The sequence below is a fragment of the Cornus florida genome, unplaced genomic scaffold, assembly GCF_030987335.1.
Source record: "Cornus florida cultivar Cherokee Brave unplaced genomic scaffold, ASM3098733v1 CherokeeBrave_3.0.0_Hap2_Chr07, whole genome shotgun sequence".
Taxonomy (NCBI): Eukaryota; Viridiplantae; Streptophyta; class Magnoliopsida; order Cornales; family Cornaceae; genus Cornus; species Cornus florida.
Window position 1 is genome coordinate 5,665,716 of NW_026775577.1, and position 15,313 is coordinate 5,681,028.

The window sequence follows — 15,313 nt, forward strand, 5'->3', positions numbered from 1 at the left end:
AAATAGTCTTTTCAGATAGAATTAGATGCAACCGTGAATACCGTTGGCTAAAAAAGCAAAAACTAATAAACTTAGACTCAAAAATCACTTGATTTGGAGTCGGGATGAAGAAGATATGAAGCCTCAAAGTTTCAAAAAATTAGACTTATTTTCTAGGTAAGAAATCTGGGCAGGAATAGTGTTTTAATAGCAAGCACCAATTAAATTTTTTTCCAGAACCGAGGCTAAAAACGGACCCTTAAACGAGTTTTTCTGGAAAAATACGAAGAAGAAACCCCCCTTAAAATCACGTTTTCTACCAACTATGTAGAAGAAATAAAAAAAAATATGATGTAAAGTCCCTAAAATGCCCCTTGAACAGCCTAGGTCAAGATGGACCCAAAAAGCTGCTACAAGCATTTTTTTCCAGAAACAGATAGAACAGAGAGTAAAAACGGGTTAGTAGATAAATTTTTCTGGAAAAACACAAAGAATAAACCCCATTCAAAATTGAGCTTTCTACGTGACTCGCAAGAGAATTAAAAAAAAAACGCAATGTAGAATGCCCGAAATGCCCTTCCATGAAATCTGGTCATGGAGGTCCAAAAAGCCGCTAAAAAAAAACAGAAAGCTGAACTTTGCGATCGATTTTCGGCACCAAGACGACATTTTCTAGAAAAACACGAAAAAAAAGCCCCCGCTAAAATCACGTTTTTTAAGTGACCATGTTAAAAGAAGAAAATAAAATCACCGTGAAAAGTCTACAATGCCCCTAGATCAGAATATGCAAAAAAAAAATACGAAATGAATTCATAAGAGGCTCAAAACACAAACTATAAGATTTTGCCCAGAAACAACCATACACGCAAACGTAACATACCTATTTGGACATGCTACAATGGTCCACGACTTAAAAATACCACCGATACAAAATCTGACCCCCCAACGGGCAAAAAGGAAAAAAAGGAATTTGGAATGAAAACTCGGAATCCAAAAATACAAAACGGGGTCAAATGACCATTTGGCCCTTGGCCACACTTCATACAAGATTAATAAGACCCTATGAAAGAATAAGAATGGAATTCCCACACCCGATGCAACCATGGTGAAGCAATGACTTGCGATTTTTCAAGATTTTCACAATATTTCATGAAGTTAAAAAGTACATAGACTATAATACACATGTCATTGGCCTCCGGCCTCATCTCATACATGTCAAATACATTAAAAGGAGTGCACTTATGTACACATTACATACATGGAATCAAATATACATATTTTGACATATAAGTCTACAAAATGACATTTCATGCTAACATTCGCATGAAATGAAAACTTGAAAGCTACACGATGTCCAAGGAATGCTAGGCATCACGAACCAAGTCTTCGTACCTAAAATATGCCCCAGTATCGTAGGGGTGAGTAACATAAAGCTACTCGTAGGAGATGAGCATGCATCGACTTAGCATTTTACAAATTTATCACCTTAAGGTGAAACATGTTAAAGAGGCTCATGCCACCTAACGTCTATGTCCAAATGAGACTCGGGGAACATTCTAAGCTACCTTAGAGTCTAAACAACAAGAATCATGATATACATACGTGTATGAAACGAATCATGGTTGGGATAATCCAAAGAACACGATAAGAAGGATGCTTGAGCATAGATTAACATGAATTGCATTTTCAATACAATTGAACTAGGTCTAGAGTAATCCATACAACATGACAAAAGCATATTTGAATACAAGTTAACAAGAATCACATTATCCATGCAATTCAACAACAAAAGAGCATGTTATACAATGCAACAAGGTTTAAGTTCTCAAAGCCATCAACTTAGAATCTAAAGCACAAAATAACAGTAGTGGTTCATGCCACCTAGCGTCTGTGTTATAAATGAATCAATAGGATCAATCCTAAGCTTTATTAAAACGTCAAAAAATGATTTTCAATATCGATGCAATTTAACCAACATTGGAACTTCCAATATAACGCATAAAGCACAATTTCGCAAAGTTAACATCCTGTAACTTAAAATGGAACGACAAATAAGAAACAACAAGTTACAACATCATCTAGTTATCAACTTGAAAATGAAATGCGAAATCAAACAAAGTGGATACTCGGACGTCACGCCGGATCAGACCGAAAACATAGTTACTTTAGGGTTATTAGCCCATGGGTAACCTCCCTATGTGCGCACTAGACTATATATAGAGGGACTATCCCCCGTACTAGAACCACGTCCTAGCCATAGCCAAACAACGACATCCCCAAGTTTCCAAAATCAACAAGTTATGTAACAATGCATATATCAACAGGAATATGCAAGATAATCAACTATCTACGAAGCACAACCAAATTTGGAAACCTATACAATACATGCTCTAAGTCCACAACTAATATGATGTGATGAATGTTGAATATTTAGTGTGCGATTCGTTACACGCTATGCATGAATGATGTTAAATACGAAATGTCCAAATCATTACACAAGGCAATAATATATTCAATAAGGAAAACATATTCTCATAAGTATAAACATAGCAACTATGTTATCCAATGCTCAAAACATAACCAAATGAATATACAACAAGTCCATGTCCAGGATTTTGATATAGAAACGAGTTTCAAACACAATTAAATCCACGGCTCAATTCGATAGAATTTAATTAAATAAAGATAATTAAATTCCCTAAATTCTAATTCAATTCCAAATAACCTCAAATTAATACATATTAAAGAACATGGCATGGTCATCACCTATATCCATTCTAAAACTCAATTAGGTTATTGGAACAACAAAGTAGAACTCTAATTAAATCATGCTAATTTAATTACCAAGATTCTAAAGCAACTTCAAATGGTCCACAATTAAAATATACTAGTAAACAAGTCATAGCCAATACAAATATCAAATTAAAATCTTAATTAAGCTAATGGGACCACAAAATAGATTTTAATTAATTCTTTTAATTAAAATGTCTAGATTTTCAAACTCAACCAAATGCTCTCAATTTAACATATTTTAGAGAACATGCCAAGGACTAATGTAATATCACATTACAAGCTTATTTCATACAAGTTACACCTATGTAAATTAAACTTTCACTAAAGTTAAATATAAAATAAAGGTTGCAATTCGCATGCAATTAATCCCAATTTAATATATGTGAACAACCACACCAAAGCTTAATTTTCTAGCATGCCAAAATTCAATTCCAAGTTGTATATCACCATGAGGATTAAATCTTAAACATGGAATTTAATTAAATAAAAGGCTTCAAAACCTAACCGAATATTCTAAATCAAATATATGTGAAGCTATATGACATATAAATCAAGAATATCAAATCGGAATATAAATAGAGTGAATAGTGCACTCGGGGCAAATTAATTAATCAAATTAATTAATAATTTCTAATTTTCAAAACACCTCCAATTACTTTCAAATTAAACTATGTTGGAGAGCATGCTAAGGCCTAATATAATACGCTAACACATATTAATTTCAAGCTAGTTAAGGCCATGTGAATTAATCTTTCACCTAAGATAAATATTAAATAAAATCTTTAATACTTATTCAAATGTTCCAATTTTAATACATGACATGAGCATATCAAGGGGCAATATAAAATCATACTACATGTTTAAACCAAGTCATGAACAACCGGGAAAATTAGATCCCGTACAAGAAAAATAAATAATAAAATCTCTAGATTTTATATTTAATCATGCAAATAAGTAGTATAAACATCACAAGCATGCTATATAACAAGCATTTAAACCTAGAACATCTCCTACCTCAATTTGAGATGAAAATCCTAAAGGCCTACCAAAATAAAAGTGCTCCGAATTCGACGATACCGAGAGGTTTTATCGGGGACAACACCATGAACAAGAATCCGCAAGAAGCCCCATGAAAATCTCAACTTGACTCCAAACCCAAACTTGAAAAATCGTCGAAAATTGATTCTAATAAGGGCAAAAGGTAGAGCACGTCGAGGGGAACAACAAATGCTAAGGCCGAAGGATTTCTACCAAGGAAATCAAGTGGAGGAGAAGAAAGAGTGAAGGCAGCCCCTTGGGCTCCCATGGCTACCAGCCAAAAAGAGGAAGAAGGTCTGAAAATCTTATTTTAAAAATTAGGGCAACCTATTTATAGAAATCTCAAAAAGTGCCCCGAAAAGGCCCCGCCAAGTCCGAAAAAGTGGATTTTGAGAAACCGAGCTCAAACGGTAAAACTCCGTGAACAAAAAAGATTTAAAATAAGAAAATATGAACAACGGAAGAAACAACGTCAAAAACTGAGTCCCGAGCAAAAAGTTATGCCCCGAACAAGTTCGGCGGCAACCGGGTCCAGAAACTCTGAAACTGGAGAAAAATGACCAGAAGGAAATTCTATGAATTTATGAGTCAACGAAAAGTGAAAATGAATCCCGTACGAGGATCCAGGCTCCAGACGAGACATTTTTGCAATAACTTTCGTTAATTGCACAATGGCTTCTACAAAAGGGGTTAACTGCGAAATTGCCTCAGAATGAAAATATCTTCCAAATGATATTTTCTTAGATGCCCCTGAAATAAAATATCTTCAAAAGATATTTACGGAAAACACCCCAAGAAATGAAAAAGATTCTAAAGAATTGTGCATCCATGCCGCTGTGGGCACCGGGAGCAACCAGAGTACTTTCTTGCAAAAGTAAAGATACGTATTTCGTGGAAACCACTCAAGATGGAGATACATGAAGTCAAAAACCAACTAAGAACACAATAAGTGTGGTTACACCAACAAAGTGTCAAACGAGAAAAAGACAAAATGGGGAAAAGGACGAAATAGGGAAAATGATGAAAAGTGAATAGTGTCGAAAAACGAAAAATGTGAAAATGACTCGGTCCTCAAAGGAAGTTGTCAATCCACGAAAAAAAGTCTCAGGAACCAATTTTGAGCACTCGAGATGACACTAAGCGACACAAAACAGAGCTCAGAAAAGAAAATTAAACGAAAAAAATTCATTTATAAAATTTCAAGAAAAATGAAAGGAAGACAAATAACCAGGTCGTTACATGCATGGCGGTATAGCAAAATCTGTTTTGAGACGAATTTTGTTTTAGAGGATTTTTAGCACTACTGTGATACATGTTGGGCAATGGAGTCCCTACAAGCTCGCTAGTTTCAGGATTCTTACGGCATCCAACCCAAGTTACTTACCTTAGACTAGTTCAAGCTTTTTACCGCTCTTTACAGTTTCATGAGGGAGACGAGGAGGAAGATGAGGACGATCATTTCACAACCACTGTCGAAGGTGTACAACTGACAGTGAGCTATGATATTATTGCTCAAGCTATGGGTTGCCATCATAGGTGCCTGACCGCTCTTGAGGGGAGATTTCCATAGGTTCCCCCAGGGACGACCCGAGAGGCAATGGTCCATGCTTTGGGCCAGGGGTGACATGCCTCTACTATGGAGATGATCAGGAAGTCACAGCTTCTGAGACGTTTCTAGTTTATAAATACGATCCTTGTGGCTAACGCTCGCCCTATCGGACATAAGATAGTGCGATGTAATGAGATGGTGGATGTGACCTATGCATTTTATGCCGGCTACTGGGTGTCTATTCCCCAGTTAGTTTTGGTGTAGCTTCGCCAGCTTTACGAGGAGATGGGAGAGGCCCAATTCCCTCCTATTCATCATATTCACTTTCCCAGGCTTGTTACGTGCCTGATGGAGATAGCAGGGGTTCCGATACCCCCCAATGAGGCTGATATGACCGTCTTCACCCAATACCGTTTCACGCAGTAGAACAACATCTTTGGGCATATGCCCAACACGAGGAAGCTAGAGTGGGGTGTTGACAATGAGATTCGAAAGGATCGACGGCGCAGGGATGCCAAGGCGAGCTGCACTTTCCACCTTATCCACCCCTGCCTACTATTCTTCCTACCGACCCTACCGATATGGCTATGGCAATGGTGGATGAAGATGAGGACGACGACGATGATGAGAAGGCTACGGATGAGGAGATGTATTTCTCCGATAGTAAGCCTTAGCTTAGGAGGAAACCTGCTTCTACAGCCCAACCTGAGAGTTCTTCTCAGGTTAAGATTAGAGCTTTACAGGCCATATTGGCTGAGCTGCAGGATAGTCAGACAGTACTGCGACAGATGCTGACCACGCAGCAAAGTATATTGGAGAAGTTACTTTACCGCACTCCGTTCGATCTATCTACTTTTTCCGTTCCACCACCACCACCTATGGATTAGTTTTAGGACTTTTCTATATTTTTGTTGACTAGGGTAGTCTTTTTGCTGTATTTATTTCCATATGATGTATACCTGCCCTAAGTCTTTCTTTTACAAGCATTGTATAGATTTCTGATATATATACATGCTTGTTGGTTATCTTATCCTTGTGTTTATATTTCTCTATGCTTACTCCATATGCTTAATATTTTGATGTGTGTGGAAGTTTATTGATTTTGCCAGATATAACAGATTAAGTTTGGGGATGATTTTGAGAGGAACCACTATATTGAAGGAGACGATGTTGAAAACTCATTTTTACCCGTCTGTGCATTATGTTGTCATATTTTTGCTGGTCTGCTTATATGGTAATATCTTTCTCACTCTCTTTTGTTCTCACATATTGAGGACAATGTGCATAATAAGTTTGGGAGTAAGGTTCGCTTTGAAATTTTAATTTTTGGCTTAATCTGTTTACACAAGGATGTGATTTAATATTTGATGATATAAGCATGTGTTTGAGTCTGTTGATAGTTATATACTCTGTTTGCAGTCTGATGTTGGTCGAAAATGATTTGTATGCTAAAATATTGTGAAAGGGATTACTTGAAAATTTTTAAAATTAGTTATGGCCTGTGGTTCACTCTGTTAGGATGATTGTTAATTAAAAATGGTGATCTCTGAGATGCTACACTTTGCACATATTCACACTTGGATGAATTCTGTGGGATAGAAATTGGAAGTCTTATTTTGTTTTGAGTTAGACTAAGATGAGTAAGTAGATTTGATTATTTTGACTACTAAGGCATAAAAAAAAAATAGAAACATAGAAAAATTTGGTATGTATGTAAAGCAACAAAGAAAAAATTCTTCACTAATGTGAATGAAAAATGGAAAAAAAAAAACATGATGAAAAACAAAAAAAGAAAAAGAAAAGTAGAAAAGGATCAAGTTCAGGATTTTACTTAGATTGCTTGAGTGATTAAGTCCTTAGGGGTGTGTTCTGACACCTAATGCCCTAAGATCGTCTGGTCTGGGAGTCATTGGCTGAACGCTCGTTACATAAGGGATTTAGGTGGCCTAGATTACTTGAACAATTAAGTCCTAAGGGGTGTTTTAACACTTAATGCCCTAAAATCATTTGGTCTGGGAGTCATTGGTTGAAAGTTCGTTATAAGGGTGATTTAGAAAGCTTAATAAACCTAAACATTGCATAATATCTTTTTGAAAAATGCACACCCAGAAAAAATAAAAATGCCTTGGGAGTTGGAATTTGAAGAGTCTGCTTATAAATTAAGGAATAACAAGGAATAAATGTAAGTATGGACAGTAAGCCATACATTGAATTATAGGATCACTTTCAAAGTATGTTTAAAGATTAATATTGTTGAATGAATGATTAAACTGATATGTGGGGACTATAGTTGCTTAATTGAAATTGGAAGTTGAAAGTTTTCTAATTTCATGATTGGTGTACTTGCTGTATTTGACTGATTAATACACTGCAGGGATGATATGATTTTAAAACAGGCTTGAATAAGCTTAATGTGCATTTAAGGCACTGATTTGAGAAGTTTGTGGTTATCTTCACTAGAAACCCTCACGAGACTACAACTCGTCCACTAGGGGTAACCTAGGGGTTTAAAGGCTTGTTACATAGGCTAAATGCAACCGTCATCCTTACGAAAGTGACTTTTTAGTTTTGTATTGCTAAGGGACTAGCACTATGTAAGTTTGGGGGTGTGATGAGTACTGAATATATGCATATTCGAGCCCTTAAATATGCATATGTTATGGCCTAAAGTGATACTTCTATCCATAATTAACTTAATTTATGTTTAATGTGTGTTTGTAGGTACTTTCCTAGATAAATGGTTAAAACCAGAACTTTATGATGATATCGAAGCTTACAGAGTTGTTGCTGGTCATCCAGAGCAAGCTAAGAGTGTAAATGGTGAAGTTTGAAGAAATTCAGGCCTTAGAGCTCGAGCCCAAGTGTTGAGGCTCGAGCATCACAACAAAAAGATGAAGAAAAGTCAACAAGGCCTAAAAACTCGAGCATTGTATCTTGATGCTCGAGCCTTACCAAGGGGTGCTCGAGCCTTAACCAAGGGTGCTCGAGCCTTGACCCTCAAGCTCGAGCATGAGGCGTTAGAAATTAATGCATTGATTTTAATTGAAGGCTACGCTCCCAGTTCTCGTGCCTTACCTCCATGATCGAGCACCATTTATTAAGGATCGAGCATCATCCATTAATGCTCAAGCCTTGAGCCCCAGATGCTCGAGCATGATGATGAACGCTGAAAAGTGCATATTTAAACCCCTTAAGCTTAGGCATTCTAGTACCTTTATCTATCTTACTTTACCGTTTTAGATTGATGTCGTATTATTTCCATTTTCAGGCACTTATCCAGAAAATAAGCTAACTCAGCCAAATAAGAGTAGAAATGAAGCAATTCTGGGATGAATCAAAGAAATGAGCCAAGTGGAAGCAAAAGGAAGAAGAAGGTGGAAATCAACATTTTCGATCGATCCAACATGATCGATCTCAGCACTTCAAGATGGGTCAGAGCCATGATGACATTTTCAGAGATCTCAAAAGTTCGATCGATCCAACATCATTCTTCGATCGATCGAAATGCTTTGTCCTTATCCAAATGATTGATCTCATCTAGTTGTACCACCCTACCAACCACTTTTGTCCTTTTACCAAAAATATCTTCAAAATATCTCAGATTTGTCTTTATCCAAAAAGCGCCACCAGTGAGGATCAATCCAGCCTAAGTTCAATGGATCTCAGCCATGTTCGATTGATCCAAGTCCAAGGTTCGATTGATCAAACTTCCTCCAGTACGAAAAAGTTAAATTTCCAGCTCATTGAAAGTTATCCTTTATCTAATCATTGGGGAATATTGTGTGCACGACCCTAGCTTATTTTGGGTGTCATTTGACCTACCTATATAACGATAAGGATTGCTTTTTACAAGGAGAACCTCATACCATATCATATCATCTCATACCTTGTAAGAATTCTTGGAGAGCAAGCTTAGAGGAGGAGGAGGCTAGAGACATCATTGGAGACTCTTCATCAACCAAGGAGCAAATCTCTACCATGGAGTTAGCCCTTGAGGGTTAGAGAAGCACTACCATGAGTGGCTAGAGATCCTCTTGGGGCTAGAGTTAGCCCCAAGCATGCTTTCTACATCTTGATTTTGTGTATTATTAAAGGATTAGTTTTGTAATAAATGTTTTGGCACTTATATATATATATATATATATATATATATATATATATATATATATATATCTTGTTTATTCAATAATTTGTGTGGTTTAATGCTTCCAATTGATCATTTCATCCATATGTCTATGTATGCTAGAATAGATGTTCATGTGTTTGTCTTTATTTCTTGTGTTTTTTATGCATGTCTATGTGTATTAATGCTATAGATCTAGAGATTGTCAAAACACTGTACTTAAAAGAATGCTCTTGTGATTTTCTAGATGGTCCATGCTCATTTCTTAATGGATTGTGCCTCTCCCTTAGCTTAATTAGTTTAATTTCATGTCATTAGCTTAATTGTAGTGTAGTGGTAGTATAGTTGTTAGATGGGAGGACAATCCATGCTTGTTGTTTGATGTTCCATACTTTTGAATGCAAGTAGCATATGTCTCTAACCTTGTGGTATATTTGGCTTGTGAGCTTAATGAAAGGATTAATGACTTGCTAGATATATTGTGCTTTTCACATGCTATTTAGACAATATATACTTAATTGCTAGATATATTGTGCTTTTCACATGTTGATTAGACAATGTATGCTTAATTGGTCACCCTTGCTAATTGAATCAACCAAACACACACACACATCAATATTACAACACACATTTCCCTCATTAGTCACTAGTTAAGGGTGTAGAAAAGCATTATTTGGTGGTGACCTCTAAACTCCAAGATTTTTCTCTCTCTTACTTACTCTTTTATGCATTCAATTATTTAGTTTAATTTTCTCTCTAGTTTAATCAACTAACCAATCATTTGTTTGATCACTCGACCTACTAACCCTAATAGTAATTCTACAAGCTAGTACGACTCCAATCCCTTAAGACGATGCTTACTCACCCTTGCTACGTTAGTAGTAGTGGTTTTTATAAATTTAAACTTGACCAAAAAGGCTTTTCTTGAACCGCACATTTACCACATCAATTTGGCGTATATCAAGCGGCTTCTATCGTCAAATTTTGATGCCGTTGTAGGGGATTAGGCAACGTCGTATTTGTGGAATCAATTAGGAATTAGTGCTCTTTTGATCGTGTCTTTACTTTGTTTTTATTTTTCTTTTGATTACTTATTGTGTTTGTTCATCTTTGACAAGGAGCATTGAGCTAGGATCCAAGCAAAGGAGCATCCAAGCAAAAGAGCTAAGCAAGCAAGGAAAAATGCTAAAAAAAATTTTAAAAAATTTGCTAAGCTAAGCTATAAATTTGGAGTTGAAGTGCTAAAGGACCTTTGCGAGCTTTTTCTTACTTAATCCCTTAGTTAAATCATCGGCCCGCGTGGAGGCTTATTTTTAATTTCTTAGATAAATTTTGATCCCGCGTGGAGGATTGTATCTTAATTGTTCTTTGCATCATTGTTGTTAAAGCATAGGAGTATGGGTTAAGTGTTTGTGGAGGAAGTTTCATTGAAATTGTTATGAAGTTGAAGTGTTTGTTCATTCATTGTGTCTATGTGTTTTCACATTGTGCATGCATGGTCGTAGATTACTAAGACCAACTCTTGTCCCTCTTGATTTGCATCTTGAATCCGTAATTAGAAATCCTAAGGGAAGAGAAAGTTCTAGTTCTACCCGATCCATTACATCAATGGAAGGCCATAATGAAGATAATGCAGAGGACCTTGGTTACATAGACCAACAAGGTATCCTGCATCCAAATGTGCATTATGAGAACATGCAAGCACCATTAGGCATACCTAGGCCATTCATTCACCAACCACAACAACAACAAGGCCAAGTACCATTTGGAATGCCAAGGCCAATGTATGCTCCACAACCTCCCATCATTCAAGGAAATCAAAATCAAGGTGCCCACGTTGCACCTCAAATTGCTAATCCTCCACTTGCTTTAAGAGATCACTATGTGCCTAATGAATATAATGCACCCACATATATTCAATTGCCACCATTTAGAGTACATCACTATGAAATTAAGCCACAAACCATTCAAATGATTCCTAACTATCATGGACTTCCAAGTGAAGAACCTTACAAGCATTTGGATAAGTTTCTTGAAGTATGTTCCACCGTAAAATATACGGACATGCCGGAAGAGGTTTTAAGACTCAAAATTTTTCCATTCACCTTAAAAGACAAGGCAAAGTATTGGTTTAACAATCTTAGGCCTTTTTCAATCACTTCTTGGGCAGAAATGCAACAAGAGTTCTTGAAGAAGTACTATCCGATTTCTAAGACCAATGCCATGAGAACCTCAATTCGAGAATTTTCACATGGGGATGGAAAAACGTTTCATGAGGCATGGGAACGCTTCAATGAATTGCTTAGGAAGTGTCCACATCATGACATACCCAAATGGTAATTAGTTCAATATTTCTTTGAGAACTTATCGGACAATTACAAAGGCATGGTTGATGCTTCCATGGGTAGCTCATACATTGATAGGCATGAGGATGACGTGTGGCGTCTTTATGAGAGCATGAGTGAAAATTCTTTGCATAGAACATTATCATCCAAGAATGGTAGAAATTCACAAGGTAAGAAGAGTGTTAGCTTACATCAAGTCGACCATTCAAATGAAATAGCCGCCGAAATGAAGTCCTTGTCTCAAAGCTTTGATCAATTCTTGATTAACCAAAACTCGGCGAACCAAGTATCTTCCTTCCCTAACCATTCTCATCATGCATCAAATGAAACATGTATGACTTGTTCTAGTGTTCTTCATTCTACTTCTCATTGTCCTCACAGACAAGTGCAAAATGAACCTATTGAACAAGTCAATGCAGCTTTTGTGAACCAAGGGAACAATCTTTATGGTACTCACTATAATCCAAGTTGGAGAAATCATCCGAACTTCTCTTGGAAAAACCAAGGAGAGGGCTCAAACCCTTCCCAAGGCAGTTTTCAAGGGAAGTACATTCCATCTCCACTCCAAAACCAAGGATCCTAAGGTTATAGACCTTATCAATCACAAGGGAATTAATTTGCTAATTCTCATTTCCCAACCAATCTTATTCCCAAGGAAGTACTAGAAGTCCCGCCTTTGAAGAAAAAGTTTTGAATGCTTTAGGCACTCTTAAGGCTAACACACAATTGCTTCATTCTTACTCTCAATCTATTGTGAAACTAGAAACCCAAGTAGGGCAAATAGAAAACACTCTTAATATAAGAGAGAAGGGAAAGATGCCTATTAATGCCCCACCTAAGCAACAATGTGTTGTGCAAACCCATTCCTCATCGGAAGGCCACACCATTGGACATGTTAATGCGGTGACTACCTTGTAGAGTGGTAGGATTATGGATAATCAAGTTGAAATGTCCAATGAAGAGAGTGAACCGGTGCAACCTCAAGTTTTCACCTGTCCCGTTTCACATCCCATTCCTCCTTCATTGTATATACATGATCTTGTGAATGAGAAAACTTCAAAATGTGATTTGAAGAATGATTTTGAAATGATTTGAAGAAAGATTTGCAAAAAAATGAATTTGAAAAGGTTTTGTTGAAAAATGATTTGAAGCAAAATGATTTGAAAACTTCTTGTGTTGAAGAGACTTCAAAGAAAAATTTTGAAAAAGTGTTTGAACCAAAAGTTCCATTTCCGGATGCCTTAAAAGAATCCATTTCAAAAGACAAGCCAAAGGCAAAAACCAAAGAAATCATGGAAATGTTTAGGTAAGTGAAAGTTAATCTTCCACTTTTGGATGCAATCAAGCAAATTCCAGCTTATGCCAAATTCTTGAAAGACTTATGTACCCAAAAGCGGAAGAACAAGAGCCAAGTACCAAGAAAAGTGGTTTTGACCGAGCAAGTAGGCTCAATTTTGCAACATAACACTTTGCCAAAGTTTAAGGACCCCGGTTCACCTACCACTTCATGCATTATTGGTGATCATATCATTAATCAGGCACTTCTTGACTTAGGAGCAAGTGTTAACCTTCTTCCATACTCGGTTTATGTCAAATTGGACCTAGGTGAATTGAAACCGACGTCGGTAGTTTTACAACTTGTCGATCGATCCATTAAGAAGCCTATGTGTATAATTGAGGATGTTTTGATAAAGATTGACAAATTTTTCTTCCCCGTTGATTTCATTGTCATTGACACGGAACTGGCCCCCAATCCTAAGAGCCAAATTCCCGTTATACTTGGCTGTCCTTTCTTGGCAACTGCTAATGCCAACATCAATTATAGGATGAGGATAATAAAGATCTCATTTGGCCACATGAAGGTGAAGTTGAATATCTTCAATCCCACACCTAATTTATTTGACAAATATGAATGAGAGGTTAATGTTGTAGACAAATGTCATGATCTTCAATGTCAAGGAAATGAGCTTTTATGTAACACCAAAACTTTAAAGGAATCATCTTCAATCTTGCATTTTAAAAGTGTTGTTTCAAATTCTTGCTTTGAAAGGGCATGGAAGCCCAAAGATTGTTCTTGCATTGACAAGGGAACAAAAGTTTCTTTTGAGCTTAATCCAACAAGTTCTTCAAAGAACCATTTGTTGGGTAGAGTTCAAAGCATCTATCACCCCAACAAGGAGGGGATGCATTATAAGATCTTTGATCAGGGCTAAAAGAGCCCAATGTCTTGCTAGAGACGTTAAAGACTAGCAACGATATTTCGTAGGGTGTCAAAACCCTATTTTTTCCTCATTTCTATCTTAAATTTCATTTCTTGCGAAGTCTAGATACTTGTTTTTGGTTCATATGCATTGATAGGAACTGTGATTAGGATTGCATGAATTTTTGTGTTGTGATTGAGCACTTTGCATAAGTTCGATCGATCTCAGTTGAGAGTTCGATGGATTGAACTTCTACCTGCATCTAACACTTAGAAAAATTTTCCACCTGCATCCAAATCACCTCTCTGTCCCATCGTTCGAACTTATTCTTAGATCGATCAGGAGACCTTCGATTGATCCAACTTCAAAGTTTGATCGATCTCATGATCCAACACTTAGAAAATTTTAAGCCTGCAAAAACCTGCATATTTCAGCTTTCTATCTCATCGATCGAAAACATTCCAAGATCGATCTGAAGTTCTTTGATCGATCCAACTTCAAAGTTTGATCAATCTTCAAGTTCCAACACTTAGCCAAATTTTTAAACCAAAAACCTGCATATTTTTGCCCTCTGTCTGATCGATCGAACATTTTGTTCAGATCGATCTCAGTTCTTCACTTCTCTATTTTGACCCTTGTTTGACTTTATTTGACTTTTTAATTTTCAAAAATCCAAAAATATTTTTATTTTATTTTAATTTACAAAAATCTAAAAATATTTTCTATTTTTTAATTTTAATTTTTAATTTTTAATTTTAGTTTTAATTTTTCAAAAATGTTAAAAAAATCCCAAAAATACTTTGAGGAGACCTGGAGGGTCTCAAGATTGATTATTTTTGCCCTTGGGAAATGTTTTTAAAAATAGACCTGGAGGGTCTCAAGATTGATTATTTAGATCGATCCAACCCTCTAAACCCTTGTCCCTCATCCTTCCCGTCACTACTGTGCCCCATCATCATCATTTTCTCCGGCGAACCTCCGGCGAGTTCCAACCTTTGATTTTCTCTCTCTCCTCTCGGATTTGCATCACCATCTTCCTCTCATCTTCCCTCATGACTAGAGGTGAGATCCAAACAACATTTTGTCCTTTCAAGCTTCAATTTGACAATGTATGTTGCCTACATGCTAGATCTAGGATGAATGATGATGAAATCCACCATTGATGAGCTTAAAGCATGTATGTATATATGTGTATATATGTTTTTATATTTTTATTTTTGAATTGATTATGGGAGTATGGGCCATGCTCAGTGAGTAGAATTGATTGGATTGTTGTGTTGATGGG

The 15,313-nt window shown here is 36.5% G+C and overlaps 1 pseudogene; it reads right to left on the bottom strand.

Moving 5' to 3' along the window:
• Positions 1-11,710: 11,710 nt before the first annotated feature.
• On the bottom strand, positions 11,711-11,809 carry LOC132267965 (small nucleolar RNA R71; annotated as a pseudogene).
• Positions 11,810-15,313: the final 3,504 nt, after the last annotated feature.